We start from the raw sequence: 8,942 nt of genomic DNA, 5'->3' as shown, positions 1-8,942 counted from the left end.
AATAACTCACTAACTAGCAAAGGATATGAACAAAGACTACCTCAAGATCGCGCCTTGAAGACAAAGTAACGAGGCTGATGAGCATCGCTCGTTGCTCCAAAGAGTTGGACAGTTTTGACTTTGCAACAGCAGCTGTTGAATTTAAGCAGGTTAAGTTTTGCTGCTAATGTAGATAAATTGGAGGCAAATTGTGTTAGTCAAGCCTAGTTCTAGCAGTTCTGTTGCCGCCCTAGGCAAGGTCAACATATGCCGCCCTCTGTGTCATGTATTGTATAAAGATTTGGAATGGATTGATAGATTACAGTAGAGTAATGATGTGTATCACGTGCAATTAGTGCATTTCACTTAAGACTTTTCAGTAGCACTTGGAAACTTAACATCATTACCAACTATTCACATTGGAGAGTTGCAATCACAGCCAATAGTATATAGGAAACCGTTATCAATAAGCCACCTATATCACATGACACGAGTCACGATGCCACGATAGTTACAAAAAAAAACATTTATTTACATCATCCAGTGGAACTGTAAGAAGAGTTAGGTGTACACTGAATAAAAATATAAATGGAACATGCAACAATTAAAAAGATTTTACTGAGTCGCCGTTCATATCAGGATCAGTCAATTTAAATAAATTCATTAGGCCCTACTGCCCAAATCTATGGATTTCACATGACTGGGAATATAGATATTCATCGGTTAGTCACAGTACTTTTTAAAAAAGTAGGCCGTGGATAAGAAAACCAGTCAGTATCTGGTGCGACCATTTGCCTTATGCAGCGAGACACATCTCCTTGGCATGGAGTTGATCAAGCTGTTGATTGTGGAAGTCTGTCCCTCTCCTCTTCAATGGCTGTGTGAAATGCTGGATTTTGGTGGCAACTGGAACATGCTGTCGGTCCAGAGCATCCCAAACGTGCTCAATGGGTGCCATGTCTGGTCAGTATGCAGGGTTGCACATTTTGGGGTATATTCAGAGGTGGAAACTTTCTGTGGGAATTAACCGGAATATATGGGAATAAACGGAAATATATGCAAATTAATATTAATATGTTTTTTGCATTGGATATATTTACCATAGCATATGGAGACAGAAATGTTAATCTTTTATCTTATCATAGGTAGACATAATTGCAAATGATTAAATCCTTCAAATAGAAAAAAACAACAATTTAGTGACGAACTGAACTTTAATAAATTGAGTTGACTAATCACATGGGATGATTTCTCTGAACAACAAAAGGGAATATTGAATGATCCCCAATGATCCATCGCATCTCCCAAAAACGTTTTCAACATACGTCTGTAAAATGATGGTCTAGAAACTAAAGCTTTGGTTGTCTTCCTCTCAGGCTTCCATGTCTTCTCCCTGGACCTCCTCAATGTCCACCTCTTGAACATCAGACTCAGGCCTCATCTTCACTGTCACTTTCCAACCTTGTTGAGGATGGCTCGTTGTCAGGCCCTAAAAGCCTAAAATTTGCCCGGATGGCCACCAATTTTTCAACCCTTGTATTTGTCAGCCTGTTGCCTGCTTTTGTGTCTGTTTCCAAACAAGACCAGTTGCGCTCTGAGGCGGCTGATGTTGGGATTTGGAGCATGATCGAGGCAACAGGAGAAAGTGCCTCAGATCCACAAAGTCCCTTCCACCAGGTGGCTGATGAGATGTTGGCATGACTGCCATATTGGATATCCATCCCAAAGCCCTTACTTAGAAGTGTCCTGTGCCAGACTGCCAAGACTGATCTCTGCACCAGACAGGATACTCTTGCCAGCATACTTGGGGTCCAACATGTACACTACAGCGTGTATGGGCTTCAGGCAGAAGTCTTCACCCTTTTTGATGTATTTCAGAACTGCAGTTTCCTCTGCTTGGAGCAACAGTGAAGTGGGCAGGGCAGTACGGATTTCTTCTCTTACATCTGCAAGCAGTCTGAACATCAGAAAGGATGGCATTGTTTCCCTCAATCTGTGCAATGGCTACTGCTATAGGTTTCAGGCTGCTTACCACTCTCTCCCAAATGCATAATCCAATAGAATACTCTTGATGGGGCTGTCCATATTGGCAGACTGATATGGCCATTTGTTGGAGAGACTCCCTCCCCTCCAGGCGACTGTCAAACATGATGACAACACCACCCCAACAGGTGTTGCTGGGCAGCGTCAATGTGGTGCTCTTATTTTTCTCACTTTGCTTCGTGAGGTAGATTGATGCAATAACTTGACCCTTCACATACCTAACCATTTCCTTGTCTCTCTTGTAGAGTGCATCCATTGTTTTCAGTGCAGTGATGCCCTTGAGGAGCAGATTCAGTGCAGGAGCAGCACAGCCAATGGATGTGATGTGAGGGTAGGACACCTCCACTTTAGTCCAAGCTGCCTTCATGTTTGCAGCATTGTCTGTCACCAGTGTGCAAATACCTTATGTGGTCCAAGGTCGTTGATGACTGCCTTCAACTCATCTGCAATGTAGAGACTGGTGTGTCCCTTGTCTGTGCTGTTGTAGAATACTGGTTGAGGGGTGTAGATGTAGTTAATTAGTCCTTTAATTTTCTTGACCTTCACTTGAACTTGGCATCAAGCAAATGAGTAGATAAAGCATGTCTGGTTGGAGGGGTGTATGCTGGGCGAAGAACTTTCAGAAATCTCTTCCAATACACATTACCTGTGAGCATCAGAGGTGAACCAGTTGCATACATAGCTCGAGCAAGACATTCATCAGCATTTCTCTGACTGCGTTCCTCCATTGAGTCAAAAAATACTACTGATATCCATAAGCTGTTGCTATCTGTCTCATCATTTTGACCCCAAATAGAAGTAGAGGGTCTTTTGTCAGAGCTCTGAGGGAACTTTATGCACTTGGCCAGATAATTCTGTGTCTTTTTGCATTCTTCACGCATGATTTGGCACAGTTTTTGCAAATGTACACAGCTTTTCCTTCTACATTCGCTGCAGTGAAATGTATCCACATATCAGATTGTGCCCAAGGCATTTTCCTGTAAAGATTAGAAAGAAATTAGTAAAAAAAATAATAATACAATTCCATGTGTAGATAAATAGTTTAGCAGTAAGATAAATGTTTTACAATGAAACGTGTATGGAAACAAGTTAGCAGGCTCAAGCAAGCTAAAACCCACATGGTAGCAAAAACAGACTAGCAGAAATTGTTAACAAGTTAGAAATTATTTAAACACACTTTGTTGTAGGCTACTATTTACGAGCGTACATTATTATTTTTATGCCATATAAAATATTTTCGCCCCACCTAGTATTGTAATCAAAACTTACCAGAAAGCTTGTAGTCCTTGGCTCAGAAAGTATAGTAGTGTGGGCTCAATAGCATCTCATTAGCGTGCAAGATCTTGAGAATCAGCTGTACATGTGATGGAAGAATGCACTATGCATGCAGAGGTTTGCATGCAATTCCATTGAATTGGGAATAGTTTAACCAAAATATGCCACAAGACCTAGAATTGCCTTATGTGTATCCCACAAAAAGGTTCACTGTTATTAAACACTTTTTTTTGGGATGATTTTAAGCAAAATTCCCGGAATTATTCCGGGAAGAATACCGGGCAGACTGTACCGTCTGTGACTGTCTTGTACCACAATGCTTGGCCTTCAGGGAAGTACCTCATCCCCTAAAATGTATCGCTGTGTGGCTTGTTCAGCCACCTGTACTGGATTGGCATCCTTGTTGGTGCGCCAAGCTTCTCATGCAGGTCAATATGACAAGCAACCACCACAATCAGAGCAAGGGGAACCACTACTTCAAGGTCTCCGAGCAAGTGACGTCACCGATTTGAAACGCTATTAGTGCGCACCACCGCTAACTAGCTAGCCATTTCACATCTGTTACACTCACCTCCCTTTTGACCTCATTTTCCACAGCAACCAGTGATCCAGGTCACGGCACCAATGTAGCAGTATAACTTTTGACTGTCCCTCGCCCATACCTGGGCTCGAACCAGGGACTCTCTGCACACAGACAAGTCACCCACGAAGCATCGTTACCCATCTCTCCACAAAAGCCGCGGCCCTTGCAGAGCAAGGGGAACCACTACTTCAAGGTCTCAGAGCAAGTGACGTCACCAATTGAAACGCTATTAGCGCGCACCACCACTAACTAGCTAGCCATTTCACATCCGTTACACAGAGAATTTGTTTTAGCTTCTCATGCTATTCTACACATTTTGCCTTGAGGCAGAGAATTTTGTTGTTTTTGAAGCCATTTTCCTGTAATTCTAAACATTTTTGCAGGAGAGCCTCGCAGGGGTGCGTCGTCCTACGCCACTGATCCAGTATTTATAAATGAATCACATCTATTAATAACTTGAAATTAAAGTTGTACTCAGTCTCATTTTCACCTCATGTATTACCTGATTTACTGAACAGAAGGCTCATCTCAATAGGTGGCCCAGGTATCCTCACGACATCAGTGTAGCTGAAGTGTTATGGTGTGTACCTACAGTATATTATATCATCATTGCTGAATTTGTGCAGGTGCCTGAGCATATGGAATTACAAATAAGAATGTAGGCTAGGTCATTTGGTAAATCGTTTCAGAAATGAAGTGTATATACCTTATCTGTAAACTTTTTATTTTGTTTGGCGATTCACATGTTACATTGTTTGAGGGGATACTTTTATCATATATTCCTGACAAATGTGTTTTCTTTATTTTCCAGGAAACTGACAACCCAAGATCAGCCAGTTGAGGACACCTGAGCCCCCCTTTGTACTGTGACTGTCTTGTACCACAATGCTTGGCCTTCAGGGAAGTACCTCATCCCCTAAAATGTATCGCTGTGTGGCTTGTTCAGCTACCTTTACTGGATTGGCATCCTTGTTGGTGCACCAAGCTTCTCATGCTGTTCAATATGACAAGCAACCACCACAATCTGAGAAGCAGAGCCTTTGCACTCACTGTGGTGAAGTGCTTTCAAACAAGGAGCTCCAAGACCAGCACTGCTGCAAAGCAGTACCTGAGACCCCGGCTCTCTCTCTTTTTATCTGTGATTGTGGGGATGAGTTTCAGAACTTTAATGAAATGCTGGAGCATAAAAGATCTCATGTCTCAACCCCCCAGCAGCAGACCCAGACGACTGATGCCAAATATTTGAGCCAAGACGAATGTAGTCTGGTTGAACCTGCCCAACCAGTCTCCCCTCAGCCAACCCTTAGCCAAACCATTTTGGGCCTCATTCCCCCCCTCTCATCCCTCACCCCTATCTCCTGTCATTCCTAGTTCAATTCTCCCACAGCTTAATAGCACATCCACTGTTCCTGAAGTCTATACAAATAAGGGGTTTATTGCCCTAACCAGACCTCCAGAGCTGAACAACCTCCCTCCAGGCGCAAGTGAGCAAGAATTACAGCCTGATGGGCTTAACCAACCTGAGAACATCTCTACTGCACAGGAACCCTCACCACAATCTGTCCAGGATGAGACTCCTGAGGATGCAGACTGTCCTGTTACAAGCGGCGCATCTTCAGAAGATGCCGGCGCACCTAAAAATGAGACAATAATGAAGATGATAGCAAATGCCTACATGAAACGTTATCAACCTGCTCAACACTACCCATTAAGACACAAGAGACTTGTGTTCCCCAAAAGAGAGCTTATACCAGTGGAGGTGACGTCACAATCCAAACAAACAGCAACATCCACACCAGGGCCCTCTATTGGCCAGTTAAGACACCTGCTTACAAATTCTGGTGCAAAGACAATAGCCTGTCCATCTGGCATCATATCTTTGACTCAGACCTTCTGCCCTGTAGTAGTTCTTGAGACCCGCCAAAAGCTTATTGATTCTAGAAATAGGGCCACACAGGGGAGATATCAATGTGGCCGCTGCCGAAGTGTTTTTCAGGACTTGGACAGCTTGACAGTGCATCATGCCTTACACAGGAAGGAGATAGTGAAGTGTTGTCGTCACTGTAAACAACTGATGATTGGAAAACCACCCCTTCCAGACAACCACATCTGTCCCCTGGCTCCCCACCACCTTACCTCAGTGGGGAGTAAATGCCACTCTATCAAAAAGACTGCATTATTCCAGAAGCAAAAGAAGCAACAACCACAAAGAATCTTCCAAAGTGTTAAAGCTAGGACGCCTTACTTTTGTCAAGTGTGCAAGCACAGCTATGCCCGTAGGTATAATCTCAATGTGCACAAGTGTCAAGGGCCACCCCATCCTCTTCAGCATGCCTCCAACTCTGCCCTGTACAAAAATACTGCATTTGGGTTAAACATTAAAGCAAGGGAGCCTGTCACAGGCGTCAACCAGAGGCCTCTAATCTCCAAAACCATCGGTGTGGGCACTGTCAGCACTCGTCAGATAAAGGAGGAGGTGATTTCTGCAGAATCAAGGCCACATCCTCAGTTTCCTGATTTGCTCTGGTCTGGTTCACCTAAAAGCTTCTCATCCTTCTATCCCAAAGTTTCCACGCATGTAACACCGGAAGAAATTGATTCAGGATCTGCAACACTACAGCAAGGAGATGGTGAAGGGGACAACGCAGCAAGTAGTTTTAAACAAGAAGGTAAAGATGGAGAATGGACAATGCCTTTAGATGATTCTGAGATTGACGTGCTGATTGAGGCAGTAGATGCAGAAGACGACGATGATTTAATGCTACAAGAACCTATTTCTCAGGGTCATGTCAAATCCACAAAGGATGGCGTGCCTTATTTCATAAAAGATGGTGCTAGGCGTTTTCCCTGCTATAGATGTCAGAAAACGTACAGTCGAGGGTGCACATTAAAAAAGCATCAAAGACTGTGTGGAAATAGATCATTTTTGCCACAATCTACCTTCCGGGCGGTAGCACAGAAAGTCAACAAGGGTCAATTCCAATTCGATTGCTATGTTTGTGGGAGGAGCTTTAACCGCAAAGATAACATGCTGATTCATAGGAAGAAGTGCCAGTTAAGTAGAACAGTGGCCAAGAATGATAATGGACTTTTACAACAGGGCTTATCAGCAGCCCAGGCACCACAACGTCTCGTGGCACAAAGTAGTAAAAATCTGGGGGATAATGGGGCAAATTGGGGTATTATGTCATTGCCCAATGTTCTCCCCAGGAGAGTGACATGTGAGTGTGGGGCAGGCTTCACTAGCCCACGGCTCCTCCTGGAGCATTTGCAAAAGCATGCACAGGAGTCCTATACCTGCCCCACATGCGGTGAGACACTGAGTTCCTGGGCAGACTATGAAGTCCACCTACAAGTGCACATGCAGCCTCAGCACCAGATGTATGGGGGAATGCAACAACAGAGCTCTCCACCTCTACTGCTGAGGTTTCCACAGCAGCCGCGTCAATGTCGGCAGGCCCTGCCAAAGCAGCGACATGCGCCTCCGCAACACACACTGCCAGCACAGCGCCCTCAGCCAAATCAACAACCTCTGCGGAAGCCTAGGAAGCCACAGCCGCTGTGTGTGCATACGATGCAGCAACACCTTTTGCAGTCGTGGCGCGCTGCTAAAGCACCTCTCCTGGAATCGGTGTAAAGGTGACAGTGGAGCTATTTCAGCGAAGGCAAACCACTGTTCCCGCTGCAGCATGGACTTCCCCAATGGCCTCAGCCTCAAGTTTCACCAGCTAAATGGAATGTGCAAGCCTGCCTTCAAGCCCATGCGTTGCCCTGTGTGCGTGCGCTGGTTTGGCACTGTGGAGGGACTCCAGAAACACCTGCAAACACACGACCAGACCAACTCATTTCGCTGCCTCATCTGCCAGCGCCTCTATCCCAGCCTACGGTCACTGAAAGACCACCGCAGGAAGGTCCATTGCATTTTGTCTGGAGACACAGAGCAGGTTACACAATGAGAATGAATACTCTGAAAATCATAATCCAACAGAACATATGAACAATGATTTTAGCAAAATGTTTTTGCAAGATCGGTTATTGATTTGAGGGATTAATTTTGTCTTGTGTAACCATATATAATCACTATTGTACTATACTACTTTGATTCTATTTTCACTGTCTTATCAATAGACTTTTCTTGCTCACTTGAACCTATTTTAATGGTCATAGTTGTAAACTGTTGTATTGTGCTGTAAAATGCAATGATGTTTTTAGCTTGTTCTTAAAGGGATACTTTGGGATTTTGGTAATGAAATCCTTTATCAACTTCCCCACTATGAAGGAAGTTCGAGGTAGTTACTGTATACTTCGTCATTGTGCTAATGCTAGTTAGCAACTTCCTTCAAACTGCACGCAGAGATATAAAAAATGGTATCGACAAGTTCATCTGACTCAGGGAAGTAGATTTTAAGGGCTTTATTGCCAAAATCCTGAAGTATGCCTTTAACTCTTCAACCATTATTAAAATGTACCACTTATTGTTCAACTGCTATTTTAGGTTGTGCAAAAACGTTGATGGTTATATCTTAGTGTGGTAGCTGTCAGTGCATTGTGGAGAAAACAATTAAGTGAATATACACTACAAAGTATGTGCACACCTGCTCGTCGAACTCCTCATTCCCAAATCATGGGCATTAATATGAAGTTTGTCAACCCCCCTTTTGCTGCTATAACAGAATCCACCCTTCTGGGAAGGCTTTTGTGTAGATGTTGGAACATTGCTGAGGGGACTTGCTTCCATTCAGCCACGAGCATTAGTGAGGTCGGGCACTGATGTTGGGCGATTAGGCCTGGCTCGCAGTCGGCGTTCCCATTTATCCCAAAGGTGTTCAATGGGGTTGAGGTCAGGGCTCTGTGCAGTCAAGTTCTTCTACACCGATGTCGACAAACCATTTCTGTATGGACCTTGCTTTGTGCACGGGGGCATTGTCATACTGAAACAGGCAAGGGCCTTACCAAACTGTTGACGCAAAGTTGGAAGCCCAGAATCGTCTAGAATGTCATTGTGTGCTCTAGCGTTGATTTCCCTTCTTTGGAACTAAGGGGCCTAGCCCGAAACACAACA

The sequence above is a fragment of the Oncorhynchus tshawytscha genome, linkage group LG03 (assembly GCF_018296145.1).
Source record: "Oncorhynchus tshawytscha isolate Ot180627B linkage group LG03, Otsh_v2.0, whole genome shotgun sequence".
NCBI classification, from domain to species: Eukaryota; Metazoa; Chordata; class Actinopteri; order Salmoniformes; family Salmonidae; genus Oncorhynchus; species Oncorhynchus tshawytscha.
The sequence above is the reverse complement of the archived record's forward strand: the minus strand, read 5'-3'. Positions refer to the sequence as shown.